The sequence below is a fragment of the Vanacampus margaritifer genome, chromosome 10 (assembly GCF_051991255.1).
Source record: "Vanacampus margaritifer isolate UIUO_Vmar chromosome 10, RoL_Vmar_1.0, whole genome shotgun sequence".
Lineage (NCBI taxonomy): Eukaryota > Metazoa > Chordata > Actinopteri > Syngnathiformes > Syngnathidae > Vanacampus > Vanacampus margaritifer.
The window spans coordinates 26,221,140-26,239,818 of NC_135441.1; the positions used below are offsets into that span (position 1 = coordinate 26,221,140).

Here is an 18,679-nt window from a genome sequence, read left to right on the forward strand (position 1 = left end):
GCTTACCATCTATTTGCCATGTAAAGGAGACATTTTCTCCAGCCGAGCGTGCACGCGACACACACAGACAAACACACGGAGATGCCAGAAGGTGCGCAGGGAGTCTCGTGTTTTTTTTTTTTTTTTTTTTTTATCAATGCGGTTGTGTTTTCTAAGCACGTTGTCTGGAGCGCCACTCTGGCTCCAGGTGCCACCTACTCAACTGTGTCAAAGTCTGCGTTTCGATGTCAGTGAGGCGAAGGAAGAGAAGGGTCGAGTAAGAAATGTTTTTCCCAAGCAACAGGGAGGAGTAACATTGTGACCTAATGTTGACATCAGATGTCATGCAACATGGGGACAGCAGTCATTTTCAACCACTTTGCCAAATACTGTGTCCTATCTATACCGGCTTTTTATAATGGCAGTCAGAAAAATGAAGTGCTAATCCACAAAATGGCAGCCGGTCCAATTAACCTGTGTGTTTATTTATTGAGTCAGCAGTCGTCAGGTCGTCGCTGGGCAGTTTTAGGTTGATGTTGAAATGACCACTCCTGATTGGCCGTTGGCTAGCGAATCGGCGCGCGAGAAGAGAAACTGACCGATGTATCGCGTAGCAACTGAAGTTGTGTTTTACAAATACAGCACATCCTCATTGACTGCATTGTTTGAGCTCTCTTTCACAAGATAATTAAAAATAAATAAAATAACTTTAGTTATTTAACTGGACCAATGGATGCTAATGCAGCAACACTTTGCCTCATATCGATGTATCGATTCAAATCTATGATGACAGTAAAGTTTCCAGAATTTATTGCGTGGCTCAATATATTTTAATTAAAACGTCAAAAGGATGCTAATCCTTGTCATATATGTGTGTCTGTGAAATTGCATGTTAACGGGCAGCTGTCAGCCTTACAGGCTTTTAGTTCCTGATCGTAAAATGGCCACAAGAGTTGCGAGTACTGGTACCTTGAAATATGGCCGGGTAGTTGCAAATCAAGCCTTTGTATGTCAAATACACTACAGACACAAGTATCAAATATGTTTTGCACTCTTAACTCATTTGCTCCCCAAAAACGTATAAATGCGTTCTATTTTAAATATTACCTTGCTCCCAAAGATGTATTTATACGTTGTTGGTTTGTAATGATTTTTTTTTTTTTATGCTAGAGTTTACAGAAAGCTTTTTGATGCAACCTCTGAACTTTGAAGCAATGGTAGTTATTACAAAGATGGCCAGCAGGTGGCAGCAGAGTATAAGAGATCAACCAGAGACTCTAATCTTTCTTTTGGTAGGTTCCATATTTTTCTAGCACAATAGAACACAATATTCTGTGGGCCTTGCAAAATCTGTCAAAATCCAGCCCGGAGCGAAGGGGGTTGCTTCTTTGAAAATGGCTGCGAGTAAATGAGTTATTAGTAAAACAAAATCAATAAAACACAACCACAAATTTGCTGACTGGTGACAATTGTGTCGCATATGCAAAAATGGACAGGCAGACTTTAATCATATTGTCCAGCTGTCCTCACATCGCAATCAATACATTCCATTTCCAGGTTTTTGATTACCACTGGTACTCTTTCGTCTGGAAATTGACAAAATATCAGAACACAAACATTTAAATAAATACATGAATTAATTAAAAAATCAAGGAAAAGCAAGACAGTGACACACCCTTGTGGATTTCGAGAATCCGCTTGCACCGTCACATCCGCCTACCAGCTTTGCCCGCCTCCAATTTTTTGGGGCTTGCGGACGAGGGCAGACTTCACGTCACCGAGAGGAAACCAGGGATGAACTCGGAGTTTAGGGAAGGTCGCAAAAGGTGAGAGTGGGAGGTGCGTTGATCCCGCAGTGAGCTAGCGTGGATGAAGCGAGGAAGTACCGCCGGCGCCCGTGCCGCTGCTGAGCGCACCGCGGGCAAAAGGAATTAGCGGCGCCCGCTCAGTCATCCAACTGGTGTGGCACGAGGGAACATTACCTCGCCTCAGCTGCCGCACACAAGAGATCCCGCTAAAAACGCTGTCTGGCTCCCAGACATGGGAGGAGGTCGACTCTTTATTTTAGCTTCCTTCCTTTCTGCCCTTCTCCGACCCGTTGCTGCTGCTGCTGCTTTATAATCTTGCTTTTGACTAGCTTTGTGTATCAGCTAGCAAAATGTCACGCAGTACGCGCCTTCTCTCAGAAATGTTCACTGTATAGTAGTGTTCATTTCATCAACACACATTTTTCACCAAGTTAATGAACAAAAACGATGATATGATTTTGTCAACTCTTGTTTCTGCTAATCTGTCACTGTGACACCGTCATGTGACCGCCCCTTTCAAATCTGCAGCTAGCGAGTGCAACATGCGCAAACACATGTGACAGACTGGAGGTGAAAGAAGTAAATTATAGTTATCACATAACATTAATCCAACAGTTATAATGTATAAACAATGTTAATCTGACCGCTAACTAATGCTGGCTAACTTACTAGCTGTTAGCATGGCGCCATAGTAGCCATTTGCTAATATACTGTAATTGTGTGTGAAGTTGTTTTTCACCAAAAAGATGAGAGAAAACTTTATGTGAAATAATCTGCTGACAAAACCTCCCCAGGGGTTTAATAATTGTCCTAAAACGTTGACAGTTTTTAAACAAATGAAATTGTTTTCTTTCATTTCAACAATGGAAAATGGAATTGTACTGTAAAAGCAAATTGTGTTGCAAGCTTCAAATTCAAATCTCAAGTGCTCAGCCCGCATCGACTCGCTCGACGTCCCCAAGCGTGTCATAGTGTCACCCGCCCACCACGTTAACCCGCGGGATCCATTTTTCTCCTCCGCCCTCCTCTCACTATCTTCTGGTCGTGTCTCCTCACTTATTTACACCGTTTTTCGCCCGCTTCCCGCCTGGCGTTTTCCTGCGAGGCCGTGCGTTTTTTTGCGGCAGTCGGGCTCGGTTATGGCGTTCCCGTGTCATCTTCTCTTTCCGCTTCTTTCCCTTTTCACTTAGCATGTATCTCTCCTTACGCCTGCCTGCTTTGCCGTCACCAGGGTCGGAGCCAGAAATGTTGTGGGTGGGGTGGCACACTCACTGAGGGGGTGGCAATAAGATGACACGCGTTGTGGATGCGCACACGCGTGTCATCCATTTGTTCTGTCTGCCAGGCCAGCCTTGGCTACAAAGCAAACGTGGCCGAGACCTCCTTCCTTATCACAGTCTGGTTTTCATGAAATCAAATGTACGCATATACCAACCTTGCTTGTCACATTTATCAAAGGAAGGAAGGAACAAATCTAAGTACCATTTAGTTGAGCTTTATTACTAAAAAATACCTTTTTCCTTGCTGTTTTGATCCGCTGCTTGGGTAAATGTGACCCCACTTTCTGGGTTGCATTGTACAAAATGACCCATTTTTTTTTGGTGGATTGTTCTGTCTTTAACAACCCAGAAAATGCGGTCAAATTGACCCAAGAAGAGTGTACACTGTAAAAACAGTTGGTTCAAAAATACCCTAATATGGGTCAACAAGGGACAGTCCCCACTATTTGGGTTATTCATTTAAGCCCAAATATTGGGTTATTTTGTATGGCACAACCCTAACCCGCAGCCCTCCACCTTCTAAAAAGTCGGATTAATCGCTTTTTTTTTTGTACCCATATTAGGTTATTTTTGACCCACATTGGGTCAAAAATAACCTAATATGGGTCAACAAGAGACAGTCCCCACTATTTGGGTTATTCATTTAAGCCCAAATATTGGGTTATTTTGTATGACCCAACCCCAACCCGCAGCCCTCCACCTTCTAAAAAGTCGGATTAATCGCTTTTTTTGTACCCATATTATGTTATTTTTGACCCACATTGGGTCAAAAATAACCTAATATGGGTCAACAAGAGACAGTCCCCACTATTTGGGTTATTCATTTAAGCCCAAATATTGGGTTATTTTGTATGACCCAACCCCAACCCGCAGCCCTCCACCTTCTAAAAAGTCGTATTAATCACTTTTTTTTGTACCCATATTACGTTATTTTTTACCCACATTGGGTCAAAAATAACCTAATATGGGTCAACAAGGGACAGTCCCCACTATTTGGGTTATTCATTTAAGCCCAAATTTGGGTTATTTTGTATGACACAACCCCAACCCGCAGAACCTCCACCTTCTAAAAAGTCGGATCAGTCACTTTTTTTTTTTAACCCATATTGCATTATTTTTAACCCACATTGGGTCAAAAATAACCTAATATGGGTCAACAAGGGACAATCCCCACTATTTGGGTTATTCATTTAAGCCCAAATATTGGGTTATTTTGTATGACACAACCCCAACCCGCAGCCCTCAACCTTCTAAAAAGTCGGATCAGTCACTTTTTTTTTTAACCCATATTGCATTATTTTTTACCCACATTGGGTCAAAAATAACCTAATATGGGTCAACAAGGGACAATCCCCACTATTTGGGTTATTCATTTAAGCCCAAATATTGGGTTATTTTGTATGACACAACCCCAACCCGCAGCCCTCCACCTTCTAAAAAGTCGGATTAATCGCTTTTTTTTTGTACCCATATTACGTTTATTTTTGACCCATATTGGGTAAAAAATAAACGTAATATGGGTCAACAAGGGACAGTCCCCACTATTTGGGTTATTCATTTAAGCCCAAATATTGGGTTATTTTGTATGACACAACCCTAACCCGCAGCCCCTCCACCTTCTAAAAAGTCGGATTAATCTTTTTTTTTATTACCCATATTGCGTTACTTTTTACCCACATTGGGTCAAAAATAACCTAATATGGGTCAACAAGGGACAGTCCCCACTATTTGGGTTATTCATTTAAGCCCAAATATTGGGTTATTTTGTATGACACAACCCTAGCCCGCAGCCCTCCACCTTCTAAAAAGTCGTATTAATCGCTTTTTTTTGTACCCATATTACGTTATTTTTGACCCAATGTGGGTCAAAAATAACCTAATATGGGTCAACAAGGGACAGTCCCCACTATTTGGGTTATTCATTTAAGCCCAATCATTACGTTATTTTGTATGACACAACCCTAACCCACAGCCCTCCACCTTCTAAAAAGTCGTATTAATCGCTTTTTTTTGTACCCATATTACGTTATTTTTGACCCACATTGGGTCAAAAATAACCTAATATGGGTCAACAAGGGACAGTCCCCACTATTTGGGTTATTCATTTAAGCCCAATCATTACGTCATTTTGAATTATTTGTCACTTTTTTGGGGTTATTTTTGACCCAAATGTCTACTCTGCCAAGTAGCATATATGTCATGCCTAGTGCCCTCATTGGCCACCTCATAGCGCCGCCCCTGTCCGTCACCTTTGCGGGTGAAGGGCAACACAGCTCGTGGGAACGGCAGCTGTAGTCCTTTTCTTCTTATTAGTTTGTCTTGTGTGCGCCTTTATATTGAATTGTAAATAGGTAACTGCTCATGCTCGGCGGGATCTGTGTGCATGTGTGTGTGTGCGCGCGCGCGCGTGTGTGGGAGGAAAAGCCTGCCGCTTTATTTGCTGCATCTCAATGTTCTCATTTGAGGAAACAAGAATTCATAGCGGGCCGGGTTTGCGAGGTGCGGGTCATTGAAGTGATGGAGAGAGAAAGGAGGATGGCGGCGTGTCGAAGGTGCCGCATGAACAGTGTATGTAAATGCAGTGTGTGTGTGTGTGTGTGCGTGTAAAATTACATCCATGTCAGCAGGCAAGCGCTCACATAAGATAAACAGGACCTGACATTTCCTTCATTGGAGACAGATGCTGGTTGCGCTTGCCCTCGGAACATTTCCCCGCCGTCGCCACGTCCAAATTACATTTCTTCTCAGACTAAAGATATGACCCCCCCCGTACGCCACACACTCACGCACACACACACATTCTCACACACTCCGACTCTGCCTGCAGAAATACCTGTTCTCCAATTAATTAGGCTTGTGGTATTTTTTATTACAGTGCAGTGTGCTGAGCAAAGCAGAGCGTAAGATCAGAGGCACACTTTGTGGCGTAATGAAGCCAATTGGCTCGAGTGTACACTTTCACCTCAGACAAATGAGACGCGGGAAATGCCCAAGCTAAGATTAGCTAAGTAGAATGAAACCTCCAACGCAATGTTGGTTGATGATGTTTTTGTTTGAATTTCAAAACAATCCTGCATACTGCAGTGCCTAAAGATACGAGTGACTGGACGAGTTATTGCAAAAAAAAAAAAAAAAAAAATTATATATATATATATATATATATATATATATATATATATATATATATAGCAACAAGAAGCTGTCTGTCGCTAATGAACTCAATTCGCTTCACAACAAGCTGTTTTTCACAGTATGAAAATACTCACAGGCATATTTATCCTAAGACTAATATTACTACAGCTTACTGAGTCACTTACAGTATTGGCGAAACTCTTCTTCATTTACATTTCATGAATTATGCACAGCAGATTGCTCCGCAATGAATTTATCATGATGCACAAATTATTTGTATTATTTTGCATTCAAATCAGTTGTAATTATGTCACATATATGTTGTATGACGTAAAATATATAGCATGCTACTTAAAAAAGCAAAAAAAAACAAAAATGTCGTTAGTTTATTGGGAGTGTTTAGAACAGAATAATGACATTTCCATATATTTCAATGGGGAAAGATGATTTGAGATATGTTTTTTTTTATGTTAAGAGTGTGGACACGTATTGGATTCAATTTCTCAAAATCTCTCAAAAGCTAAGATGAGAGAATACTAGGGCTGAATTCGAAATTCAATTACAATTTCAATTATTACACTCCACAATTACAAAATCAACATTCATACAAAAACGATTATTAATACTAATGTTTGAGTTGTTTAAATTTATACATTTGTAAAAAAAAAATAATAATAAATTAAATTATCTAAATATATAAATTTTGTTTCATCCAAAAAGAACTTAGATAATTTAATTTATTTTTTATTTGGTGTTTACATTTAAATATATTATTATCATAAATATATATTATTATAAATTCTGTTTGGGCCAAAAAGGAATTTACATAATTACAGTGTTTCTATTTTTTTTTAAATTGGTCTTGATATTTTTAAATACTTAAACACTTTCTTGTTTTGTCCCGAAAACTAAATAATCGTTTGAATAATCGTGACTTCAACCCTTGCCAAAATAATCGAGATTTTTTATTTTTTTTCCACAATCGAGCAACCCTAGAGAAGACTCTTTAATGTATTCTTGTGAGTATCGTACGCTCCGATTGTTTGTGTTGCTTCATTAGAGTCGCACTTGTGCGAAGCGTTTGCTCATTTTTAGCGTTCTCATTGTTGGTTTTAGCGCAAACTTCAACCGGGAGTGACAAACGGCTTGAAGCAAGCGCACTTTGCCTCTTATTTGGAGAACTTCTGTGCGCGAGTCTTCTTTCCATGTCCTCAGCGATGTTCTGCGACAGTGACAAAACGTACCAAAGAACACTTTGAAAAGTGTTTTTTAATTAATTGAGTTTAAATGTGCCAGTGAGCACTTCAAAGCTGCAAAAAAGAAAAATAAAAAAAATGCGGTTGGATTCTGATTCGTAGCTTTTCTAACCAGTAAGCAACTGAAAGCACGATTTGCCGTAGCACTCCCTACTGTATGTAGGCTGCTTAAAATAAACCTTTCCATGTACACTATGTCGAAGACGGGCAGATTAGATTTGAGCAATGTTTTCCGAGATGCATTATGCAAGGCCCATAGAGCAAATGAATGGCATTTTTGCATATAACGCGCCCAGTTTACAAACACGCGTAATGTGACGCACTGGAGTGAAAGGCCAGTGATTTATGTTAAAGTGCAGAACACTTAGATAGATGTGGACGTCGCTTTTGCATAAATAAAGCGCATGTCTCCGCTATGTCACCGAGGGCCACGGCGAGGAAATGTGACAATCATTTATGCATAAGTACTGTCATTGTGCAGAAATGGGACGTCGGAGGGGCCAGAACGAGTCCCGTGAGCAGCTGTGGAGTCGGGTCATCCCTCATGAGAAGCTTTGCGAAAAAGGAAATCGTGTCTCTTTGAAACGGCCTGGACTGTAAATATGCACGTGCGGTCCTTCAAGATGCGATTTTTGTGTTAAAGCTGTAAAAAGCTTACCATGTGACTGCAATCAAAATGAGCCCGATGTATTCCTTTCACCTAGAAATTGTTTGGCTTTTTCCTAAAGTGACTTCAAATACACAAGAATGATGCAAGTGAGTTTCGACTGGGGCTCGCCGCAAAACGAGCGCCGCGGCCCAAACTCACCAAAGTGGAACATTTAAAAAAGAATAATGGTACAGTTATATTTTTTTTATTGAATTATAAAAACAATGAGCAAGGGGATGGACATAAATAAATAAATAAAAACAGGCAATAATAAAGGATGTTTTTCTTGTTTAACTCATTCACTGCCATAAATTAATAAAAAAAAAAGATGACCAAAATTTTTTTTAAATTGTAATTAATCGCATGACTTCACTAGTTAACTCACGATTAATCACACATTTTATATCGGTTCTAAATGTACAATAAAAAAAATCTAGGTTTTCATACTCTTAACAAAAGTGGGGAAAAAATGTTAAACTAAAAGACATTGTTAAAATGATTTTTTTTTTAAAGTTTATAGCCATCAATATCGGTGAATTAAAAATAAATAAAGAAAAAAGATTAAAATTGCCAGGCAATTAAAGTTTTTAATCGTAATTAACCGCATGAATTCACCAGTTAACTCGTGATTAATCACAAATTTCATATCTGTTTTAAATGTGCAATAAAAAAATTCTAGGTTTTCATACTCTTAACAAAAGTGGGGAAAATGTTAAACTAAAAGAAATAGTTAAAATGAATTTTTGAAGTTTATAGCCGTCAATATCAGTGAATGAATTAAAAAAAAAAAAAAAGAAATTTGTGGCGTCAGGCAATTAAAGTTTTTAATCGTAATTAATTGCATGACTTCACTAGTTAACTTGCGATTAATCGCAAATTTCATATCTGTTTTCAATGTGCAATAAAAAAAATCTCGGTTTTCATGCTCTTGTTAACAAAAGTGGGGGAAAAATGTTAAACTAAAAGAAATTGTTCAAATTTATTTTTGACGTTTATAGCCGTCAATATCAGTGAATGAATTAAAAGAAAAAATTTGTGGCGTCAGGCAATTAAAGTTAAGTTGCGATTAATCGCAAATTTCATATCTGTTTTCAATGTGCAATAAAAAAAATTCTAGGTTTTCATACTCTTGTTAACAAAAGTGGGGGAAAATGTTAAACTAAAAGAAATTGTTAAAATTTATTTTTGACGTTTATAGCCGTCAATATCAGTGAATGAATTAAAAAAAAAATAAAAAATTTGTGGCGTCAGGCAATTAACGTTAACTTGCGATTAATCGCAAATTTCATATCTGTTTTCAATGTGCAATAAAAAAAATTCTAGGTTTTCATACTCTTGTTAACAAAAGTGGGGGAAAATGTTAAACTAAAAGAAATTGTTAACATTTATTTTTGACGTTTATAGCCGTCAATATCAGTGAATGAATTAAAAAAAAAAAAAAAAATTGTGGCGTCAGGCAATTAAAGTTAACTTGCGATTAATCGCAAATTTCATATATGTTTTCAATGTGCAATAAAAAAAATTCTAGGTTTTCATACTCTTGTTAACAAAAGTGGGGGAAAAATGTTAAACTAAAAGAAATTGTTCAAATTTATTTTTGACGTTTATAGCCGTCAATGGCAGTGAATGAGTTAAAGGAAACGTGCAAACATTCAGAACAAGGGTGAGTTGTATTTGTAGCCATTTGCAGTCCTGTCACGAGCGACTTTTTAAAAAACATCGTTCATTCCATCGATGAATCGACTCAGGCTATTTTGCTGAACTGGAGCGGAGGCGGATGCACGCGCAGCGTTGTCACCCCCGTCACGTGGTTAGCCTTAGCAGCAGGGCCATTGATCTCTCTGCCGTCTTTCCAGCACATGTGCAAATATAAAGGCTGCTCATTTGTTTGAAGCGCCTTCAGCGTTTGTGTACTCAGTGTCAGCGTGACTTCAGTCAGCCCGCACTTAACAGTCTGTCGACGCGTTCACCAGCTTGAACACTTTACAGCCACGAAGACACGACTTGTACGCGACGCTCGCTTGGCATCTGTTGGTCGTCGTAGCGCGACTGGGGCGCCCTTCAATAGCGACAAGTTCATCCTTGCTCGCTCCTTGAACTAATTCGCTGGAGGAGGTCATTTGTGTGTGCTGGTCAAAAGGGCACGTTGGTAAATCCGGCCAGAGCGACATGTTGTTGTTTTAGGAAACAAAACAACAACAACTGCGTCTGGCCGTTTGGTGGTGGAACAACGCTTAGCAGTTAGCTTGGTTGCGTTAGCTACTTTTTAGCTTCCTGTCTGTTGAATTTGAGAATACAATAAAATAATAGGCAATAAAGTCACTGGACTTGGAACTATTAAAAACCTTTCTTAGGGTACTGAATAGTGTTCATTTTATCTGCCATTTTTTAATTTAGTCTGTTTTAGTCCAGTTTCAATCACGCTTAGTTTTAATCATAGTTAGTCATCCTCATCCCGTATGAATCTAGCATTTTAGTCGAAGAAAACGTCATTTTATTTGTCTTTTATTCGCTTTAATCGTACCCAAAATGTCAACGTTTTATTCTAGGACAATCATTTAACCCTGTTTTTTTTTTTTTTGTAAGCAGATTATGTTGAATAAAAGTGCAATTTCAGCAGAAATTGCATGGGAATGCTGAAAGCTGAATGCTAATAGTTGAATGCTTATGAAGGACATTGAATGATTAATGATGTGAAAATTAAAAAGTAATTAACTATTGATTACTAGTAATAGTAGGAGTAGTAGTAAAAGTAGTAGTATTACTAAGCAATTACTAAGTTGTAACTGAATGATAAATAAATAAAAAGAAAACTTGAACTGCAATCTGGTGAAGGTGGGATTCGAACCATCAACTCATCTTTATATAATTATAGAGTATACGTCAGTATATACTGAAAACTTGCGTTAAATTAGAATTTTGAATATAGAATGGAGTTAAAAAGTTAATGACATTAAAATGAATGGCATTTTCACAATTAGAAAAAAAGTCACTCAAGGGTTGGGAAACGGCATCTCTACCATCTGAGCCATGCCACTCCTACTGTGTTTTAGCGAATGTATACCACCTGACTCCACAGATTTACTAACTCACAATAGAAGCAACGTGTGGGTTCGTACTTGAATGACGAAGAAAGATCACAATGCAAGTCAAATTTACTCAAAAACTCTTCATTTACTTTGAAATTCTGAGTGAAAAACGTCTCAGTCCAAAGGTTTTCATTGTGGAGAAAACCCACACAAGCGCAGGGCAGACAGACCTCGCCACCTTTCTGCTACTTGAAACGTTGTTACTTCAAACTTTGCTCTTTACTCTATGATATAAAAGTTGAAAAATTACGCCAACGAGTTCCTCGCCGATCGCCTGGGAATTCTTGCACTCACGCAATTTGAGAAAGACCGCATCAAAGCGTAACTCAATCACTGCAACCAGATCAGGAAATAAGAGTTCAAAAAAAAAAAAAAAGTTCTTGTCTTGGAAGTATGAATCCCCCGAAGCTCCGTATTAGGTCCGAAATTTAGTTTTCACTTGAGAAACTTCCGTCTGGTCTACCCGACGTGCGCGTGCGTCCATCATCCCGAGGTAACAAGTTGGCTGGCGCCGCCCAGAAAAGCTTGCCATGTGGACTGACGGCTCGCTGGCCCGCTTGAGGCCTGGTTGGCGTTTTGATTTGTGCGGGAGGACGTCGCTCCAACATAAAGCCTCAAAAAAAGCCGGCACGCGTCCCGGCTCACGCGGGCCTCCTGCGTCCTCCCGTGTTGTTGTTGTTGTGCGGCGGCGGCGGCGGGAGTTCTGCGTCCCAACGATATCCAACAAACAAGTTAATCAAATCCCTCCGCAATCTGTTAGAAGGGAAGTTGACAGGCTCGTGTGACACGGGTGCTTATTTGGGCGCCGGCGGGCTTTTTTTTGTCATGACAGCTTTTCCGTGTACGTGCGTCCTCGCCAGCAGGGACGGACAGTCAAACAAAATTTCCCTCAGCGATAAGCTCTTTTTCCACAACGGGCTTTTAATCGGTTTAGTTTAGTAAACACTAACAGCACTAATTGTAGTCGATAAACTGTCCTTCATATTCATAAATAGTCCTTCCTATCAAGGGAAATGAATTCAAGCCGCAAAATACGAATGTTTTTCAAATCACCGTAACTCCCGAACCGTTAGCGCTAGCAACGAACGGATTCTGGAAATGGAAGAGCGGAACTTTTACGTTGAGAGAAACAAAAACAAAAAAAAACAGGCATACTGCTATAATAGTAGTACCTAAAGGGTTAAAACAAAATACCCGGGTTAGCATAGCGCTAGCTAGCAGCTGATAAGATGCAAGTGGATGGATTTAAAATGGGTTCAAAAGAACATCCCGTGTTCTGCTGTTGGCCAGCGTGAGGTGACAGATGAATTCAAACCGCAAAATACGAACGTTTTTCAAATCACGAACGTTTTTCAAATCACCGTAACTCCCGAACCGTTAGCGCTAGCAACGAACGGATTCTGAAAACGGAAGAGCGGCAACTTTACGTTGAGAGAAACAAAAACAAAATAAAACAAAAAAAACAGACATACTGCTATAATAGTAGTACCTATAGGGTTAAAAAAAAAAATACCCGGGTTAGCATAGCGCTAGCTAGCAGCTGATAGAATGCAAGTGGATGGATTTAAAATGGGTTCAAAAGAACATCCTGTGTTCTGCTGTTGGCTAGTGTTAGGTGAAGGATCCTGGCGGTTAAAAAAAATATCTGCTGCGTTGGAATTTTCATTTCTTGGATGATTACATGTTGGCAAAAAATGCAATTAGTAACGCATTGGAGTTTATTTGTGACTTGCTGGTTAAACGGTAAATAATGAACGATTTTGTGTGATATCCTAAACTCTAATTTATGTGTAATAAATCGGCCATTGTTTATTGTAATACAGATTCATGTATTGCTCTTGTTGGTTGAAAAATACATGTGAAGAAAATCCGAATATGGCGGTTGTGAGCCGTGAGATTTTTCTAAACTTTGCCAGTTGGCTCAACAAAGTGTCCAAACATTCCATGTTGTCTTGTGGTCGCTGACACTCTCAGGCCGCAGTTCAACCCAGTTGGATTCTGACTGGCGAGCTGACGTTGGCGTGGGCAGACGGCGTTGGCAACACTTGACCCGCCCCTCGGGGGGGGGGGCTGTGGTCGATGGGGTATTGATGCTCTGTAGAATAGCGTGACTAGGAACGACACGTGATGACGAGGGACGGCCAGATGTCTTCAGCTTGCGGTTGTAGCAGCTTGTCGGTCTCCTGAGCGTTCCCGGCGGAGTGAAACTGTTTTGTTTTGCTTAAACACCTGAAATTTTCATGGCAAAACACAGCCCGTGCCGCATAAACGACGTGTTTTATTTATTGACGCGTGACCTTAAAAGCAAAGTGTTGGAACACGGTGGACTTTTCTTGCTTGTGGAGGTGCATTTAGAGTCGATTCACACAACGAGGAACCTGGAAGATGGAGACGCGCTCAGGCTTTGCTTTGTTGACATCAAGTGTACACGCCAGCATCATATAAGCAGCTTGCGCGGAAAAATGCTCTTTGAATGTCTCACAATTCGATTCGATTCCGATTTTTGGGTCTGCGATTTTCGATTAAGAATGATTTTTGCTTCACAATGATTTGATTGACACGGATTTTTGCTTCAATCTATAGATGTGAAAGGAATTATAATGATCTACTCCGGTCTGACTCGCTAATGCTAATTAGCGCGCTGCTAGCAGCACTTTTATCACTCACAAGAACGGCTCCACACTGCAAAAAAAAAAAAACTTTTATTGGAATAACTTGATTGTGACTTTTTCCTTCTACTCTCTAATGTGGCTACAACTTAACAGTGTATCAGACCGCGTGGAACCACACTGCCCCTAAGTGGCCAAATCGGGTACAACATGAACAGCGCTCCAAATAAAGGCACACACAGACAAAGGAAATAAAATCGATTTTGGGACATTTAAAATCGACTCTGAATCGTACTAAATGAGAATCGCGATTCTTATGAAAAATTTATTTTTTGGGCACACCCCTAATTGTTTGCTATTTATGTTGAATTTCATGTAAGATGCCAGGGAAAAAAAAACATATTCAAAGCTTGTTTGGAATGAGTAGAATTAAGACAAAAAAAGAAGCAAAACTTATTTTGAATAATGTCAAAGAAAAAAATATTGGATTTATTTATGTGAGGGGAAAAAAAGTGATTTTTCGTTTCGAAGGCCATATTGCGCAGCCTTTAGTTTTTTTTGTCAAACGAAAGGGACTAGCAGCTTTGTGCTTGTTTGTTTGCACAAACAGCTGCTCTGTGCAAGGTTACATTTGCATTTTAATGTGAAAGTCGTGTGAAAGTTCAGCAATTACAAAATGCACGCGAGGTTTCATAGCTGAATGTTGTGATGCTAAACTGAGAGGATTTTGACCTGTGGTATAAAAAAAAAAAAAAAAACAGAAGTTGTGGTTAACAATGGAAAAAAAAAAATCATCTTTCCAATTGGAGCTTTTGGGTGAGCTGGCCTCGATGCAGTGCGGTTCCGGGTTCCGAGGTGGATGTGACAATCTTGCTGTCACGACAGTGCCAAATTGGTGTCAAGTTCAGAAATAACCAGCGTCTCTTTCGGAGAATGGAGGCAGGCGGCGATGGTCGAAATCAAATGCTGCATACTTGAATGTCCTCCTTTGGGCCTCTCACTTTCCTCCATCTTTTTTTTCTTTCTTTCTTCACATGTTTAAGTGATGCGTGTTGGGCTTGAGGACTGCTGAAGCGTTGACATCCGAGTCAGATTTACATAAGGAGCTAAACAGAGTGGCGGAATTGCCATTCGATTGACATTTGATGCATCACAGCTAAGGGGGCGGAGCCCCAAGTCTGAAAAATGTGCCCGTGAAGACCGTAAAAGCATCTGTTATAGTTTCACACATGGAGGCAGCACTTCATCAACATGCTGTCAAATTACATTGACCAATTAGTCAGACATATTTGGAAAGGTAACAATCAGAACATTTACTTGATTGCATAATTTCAGGCAAGCTTTTCAGTGACCCAAATATTTGCATACAAGCAATTAAAAACTCAATTTAGTTTGAATGCATCAGAAACTAACACTTCCTGTTTTTTTTTTTGTTTTTTTTCTGCTCACACTTGTCTGCCACAGGTGATTAAATACAGCCACACGAAAAAATAAAATAAAATAAAATTTAATATTTTTTTTACGCTATTTGGAGTTTGGTCTCATCAGACCGCATGTACACTGTGCAGTCATTTAAGTGAAAACAAAATACAAATGAATACAAAATCTGTTCCAAGATCAGGTCAAAATAGATTGATGGAAATTAGGTCACAAGATTCAAGAACTTTGCCTTTGTTTCTTCTTTCTGTAGCTTAGTAACAACAATTTAACGATGCACTCTAAAAACAGTTGGGTCAAAAGTCAACCAATTATGGATTAAAAATGGGCCGATCCACTTTATGGGTCAATTTGAACCAACTTTGAGTCAAGAATTGGGTCTTTTAGTGTAAAGCAACTCATAACACAAAACAACAAATATATATTGGTCAGATCCTTTACTTGGGTAAAAAAAAAAAAAAGGTCATTTTGTATAAAACAACCCAGGAAGTTTGACCCAAGTAGAGGATCGGTCCATTTTTGACTCATAGTTGGGTTATTTTTGACCCAACTGTTTTTAGAGTGTGAAATGTCAATGAGGTCATGACGATCACAAACACAACTCCATGCGTGAAGTGAAAACTTTTTCTTTCGTATTTATTGTTTTGAGATTTCATGTTTTTTGGTTTTCTTGCTTCTGTTCTACAAGTCACACAAAGGCCAATCGAGTTTGATCCTATGTGAGATGATGTTGATCATTTTCTGCGCTCTTTTTTTTTTTCCCTGCCACTCGCGTCTTCCCCTCGTCAAACGTCAGCCGTCGGAGTCCCCGTTGCCACCCGTTACATCTCCCCCCCCCTCGTCATCGTCTTCGCGCCGCTGTCAGGTAGTTGCTGTCAACTCTACTAATGGGAATACAAAGATATGAGGCGGGAAAACAGCGTTGCCACTTTTTTTTCCCCTAACAACTCCTACCTTCTTTTAGCGGTATTGAAACGCGAGCGACAACAATGGGGGGGGGAGGAGAAGAGGGAACGGTGCCGAAAACTGGGGAACGAGAGCGTCTGTTTTGGGGGCTGTTGAATGCCAGATCTGCACTCACAAGTTCAAAAGCTCGAAACTAGCACCTCCCACGCTTCGTTTCTCAGGCGCTCCCACCATTTTCTGATTTGAGCGGGAATTCTGTTGAATTTTCTTTCCCCCTCCTAATTATTCCATACAAAGAACATGAGAGGCACGTTCTCGGAAAAGAAAGAGGAGCTTAGTTTGAGAAGGAGCGTTTGTGGCTCTTGCCATCCCGTTGACGTCTTTGCCAACTCTCTTGGCTCTCCAATAAAAGACCAATCGTTTACGTATATATCGATACATGGAGGGTGCTTTACGATTCGAGGGCGGTTCGATCTTAAAGCGGAACAATTGGATTCAGTGGGATCGCGATTGGATTCGAGATCTCATTTTGAGAGGGTGCGACGCAATGAGTTTGTCAGTACTGCAAATATGGCATTTTCTTTAACGATATATCTCTCCAACAAAAGACGATTCCATACATATATTGATGTTATAAAGCAGAAATCAAATCAAAGAAAAAAAAAAGAGAGCAATGATGATGACATGTCAAATCGGTGACCGAATGAACAATACTGAGCTCTCCGGAGGAAAAATAAAAAATAAAATCAGTTCGATTCAATTTGATTTTCTAATTCAAATCATTTTTACGTAAGTATCCCACTGTAAAAAGTACACACTTCCGGGGTTTTTGGGAGTTAACAAGACAACATCCATTGAATGTGCTGTGCTGTTCAGGAGGCATTCATAATTGTATTATTAGAGAATTGCACGCTATACATTCAAAACAACCACCTAGCTTAAGCCTTTGGTTTTGCTAGTTTAATGCTATTGCTTGCACTTAATGTTATTGCGAACACATAATGGGAAAAACAATCGGCATAAAATGCTGCGGTGTTTTAAGCTTTTAAGCGTCGGATATTTGAACATAAATGGTGCAGCAACACGTAGGCAGACAATATAACAGTCTGTACTATAATACATTCTTTATCCTCGGTGTAGATGACTAATATTAGTGACGCACGGATGAGTTTTGAGAAGCTGAGACATCTTCATATATCATTATTAGTATTTCTGTCTGTTTCTTATAACAGTGACTTTTTATTTGGTGCAAAGTGTGACAAAAATAGTAGATTTTTTTAAAAATTCTTATTAGTTATGTCATTACTGTATGTTTTTATAATGTACAATACTTATAGAGTTCTATTATTTCCGCCTTAAAAAAAATTTTTTCTTCTCCTGAGGACGCGTCAATGGCATTTCTATTCATTTCACTGGGGAAAAATAATTTGACATACTAGTGAATTGAGCATGGTTACGGAATTAATTAAACTCATATCTCAAGGCAGGCACCTCTGAAGTTATAATTATTATGTTGCATTTTTTTTAAATGAATAAATATATAATAAATACTAAGCCAATTATCCTCCTGTACTTTCGCTTTCAGGCCAGTTAAAGACAACAAAAAAGTGTCTGTTGTATTTTCACTGGTGGAGGCAGCACTTCATCACAAAGCTGCCAAATTACACAGATCCGTGTGACGTGGACACATCGCCGAATGCAGACATATTTCGGGAACCGCTTTACTTGCTTGTCTATTTTCACGCTTGAGGGGTCGGCACGCCCTCCAGAGATTTGTATACAAGTCGTTAAAAAGTCCATTTCCCATATGTCCCCCTTAAAGCCAACACGTTGCGTTGTTTTAATGCATGGGAGAGAGACTTTTGCTGTCTTTTAATTCATAGCGTCTCATACCTGTCTCCCACAGGCAATTAAACATGTTGCCACAAACAAGCTTCTTCAATTCCAGCTCACCGACAGTTGGCATGCCCATAAAAGTTGGATGTACTACTGAGCACGACGCTCACCTTCTAAAGCGCTGCCACCGCTGCCTCCGCAGAGAGGCCAGAGGATGCACTGTGATGCGGGAGGGGGGAGGGGTGGGGGGGGACAGGCTGGTTGCTATTTTGGTGCTTTACGCGTAGCATGTCCTGCTTTCCTGCTTCTGTCCATCCCTTCCAGTTAATCACCTTTCTACAAAAGCGGTGCAGTGGTGCCTTAAGATATCAATGGAAATGCCATTCATCCATTCGAACCCGCCCGCCCCTAAAAAACAAAACAAAACAACAAAAGTGTTTTCAATAAGAAACATTTATTAAAGTTTGAAATTATAAAAACATACTGGAATTAAAAAACATGTAAAGAAATTGCTTCAATTTTATGGACATTGTGCTGCTCCTCCTGGTGTGCACGTACTGATATACTCAGTCTTGGCTCCTCAATAAGCCGCAAAAATATTTGTCATTTTTTTGCAGAGGATAAAGAATATATGCCTGTGAGTAATTTTACCCACAGATTTGAATTTTGTTTACAAACCTATGGCTGGAAAAGTTGCA

General features: G+C 39.6%; 1 protein-coding gene across 5 annotated transcripts in view; it reads left to right on the forward strand.

The window, feature by feature from the left end:
- The window catches only part of drp2 (dystrophin related protein 2), a 171,481-nt gene that overhangs the window by 49,599 nt on the left and 103,203 nt on the right, over positions 1-18,679 (forward strand). The window lies entirely within an intron of this gene.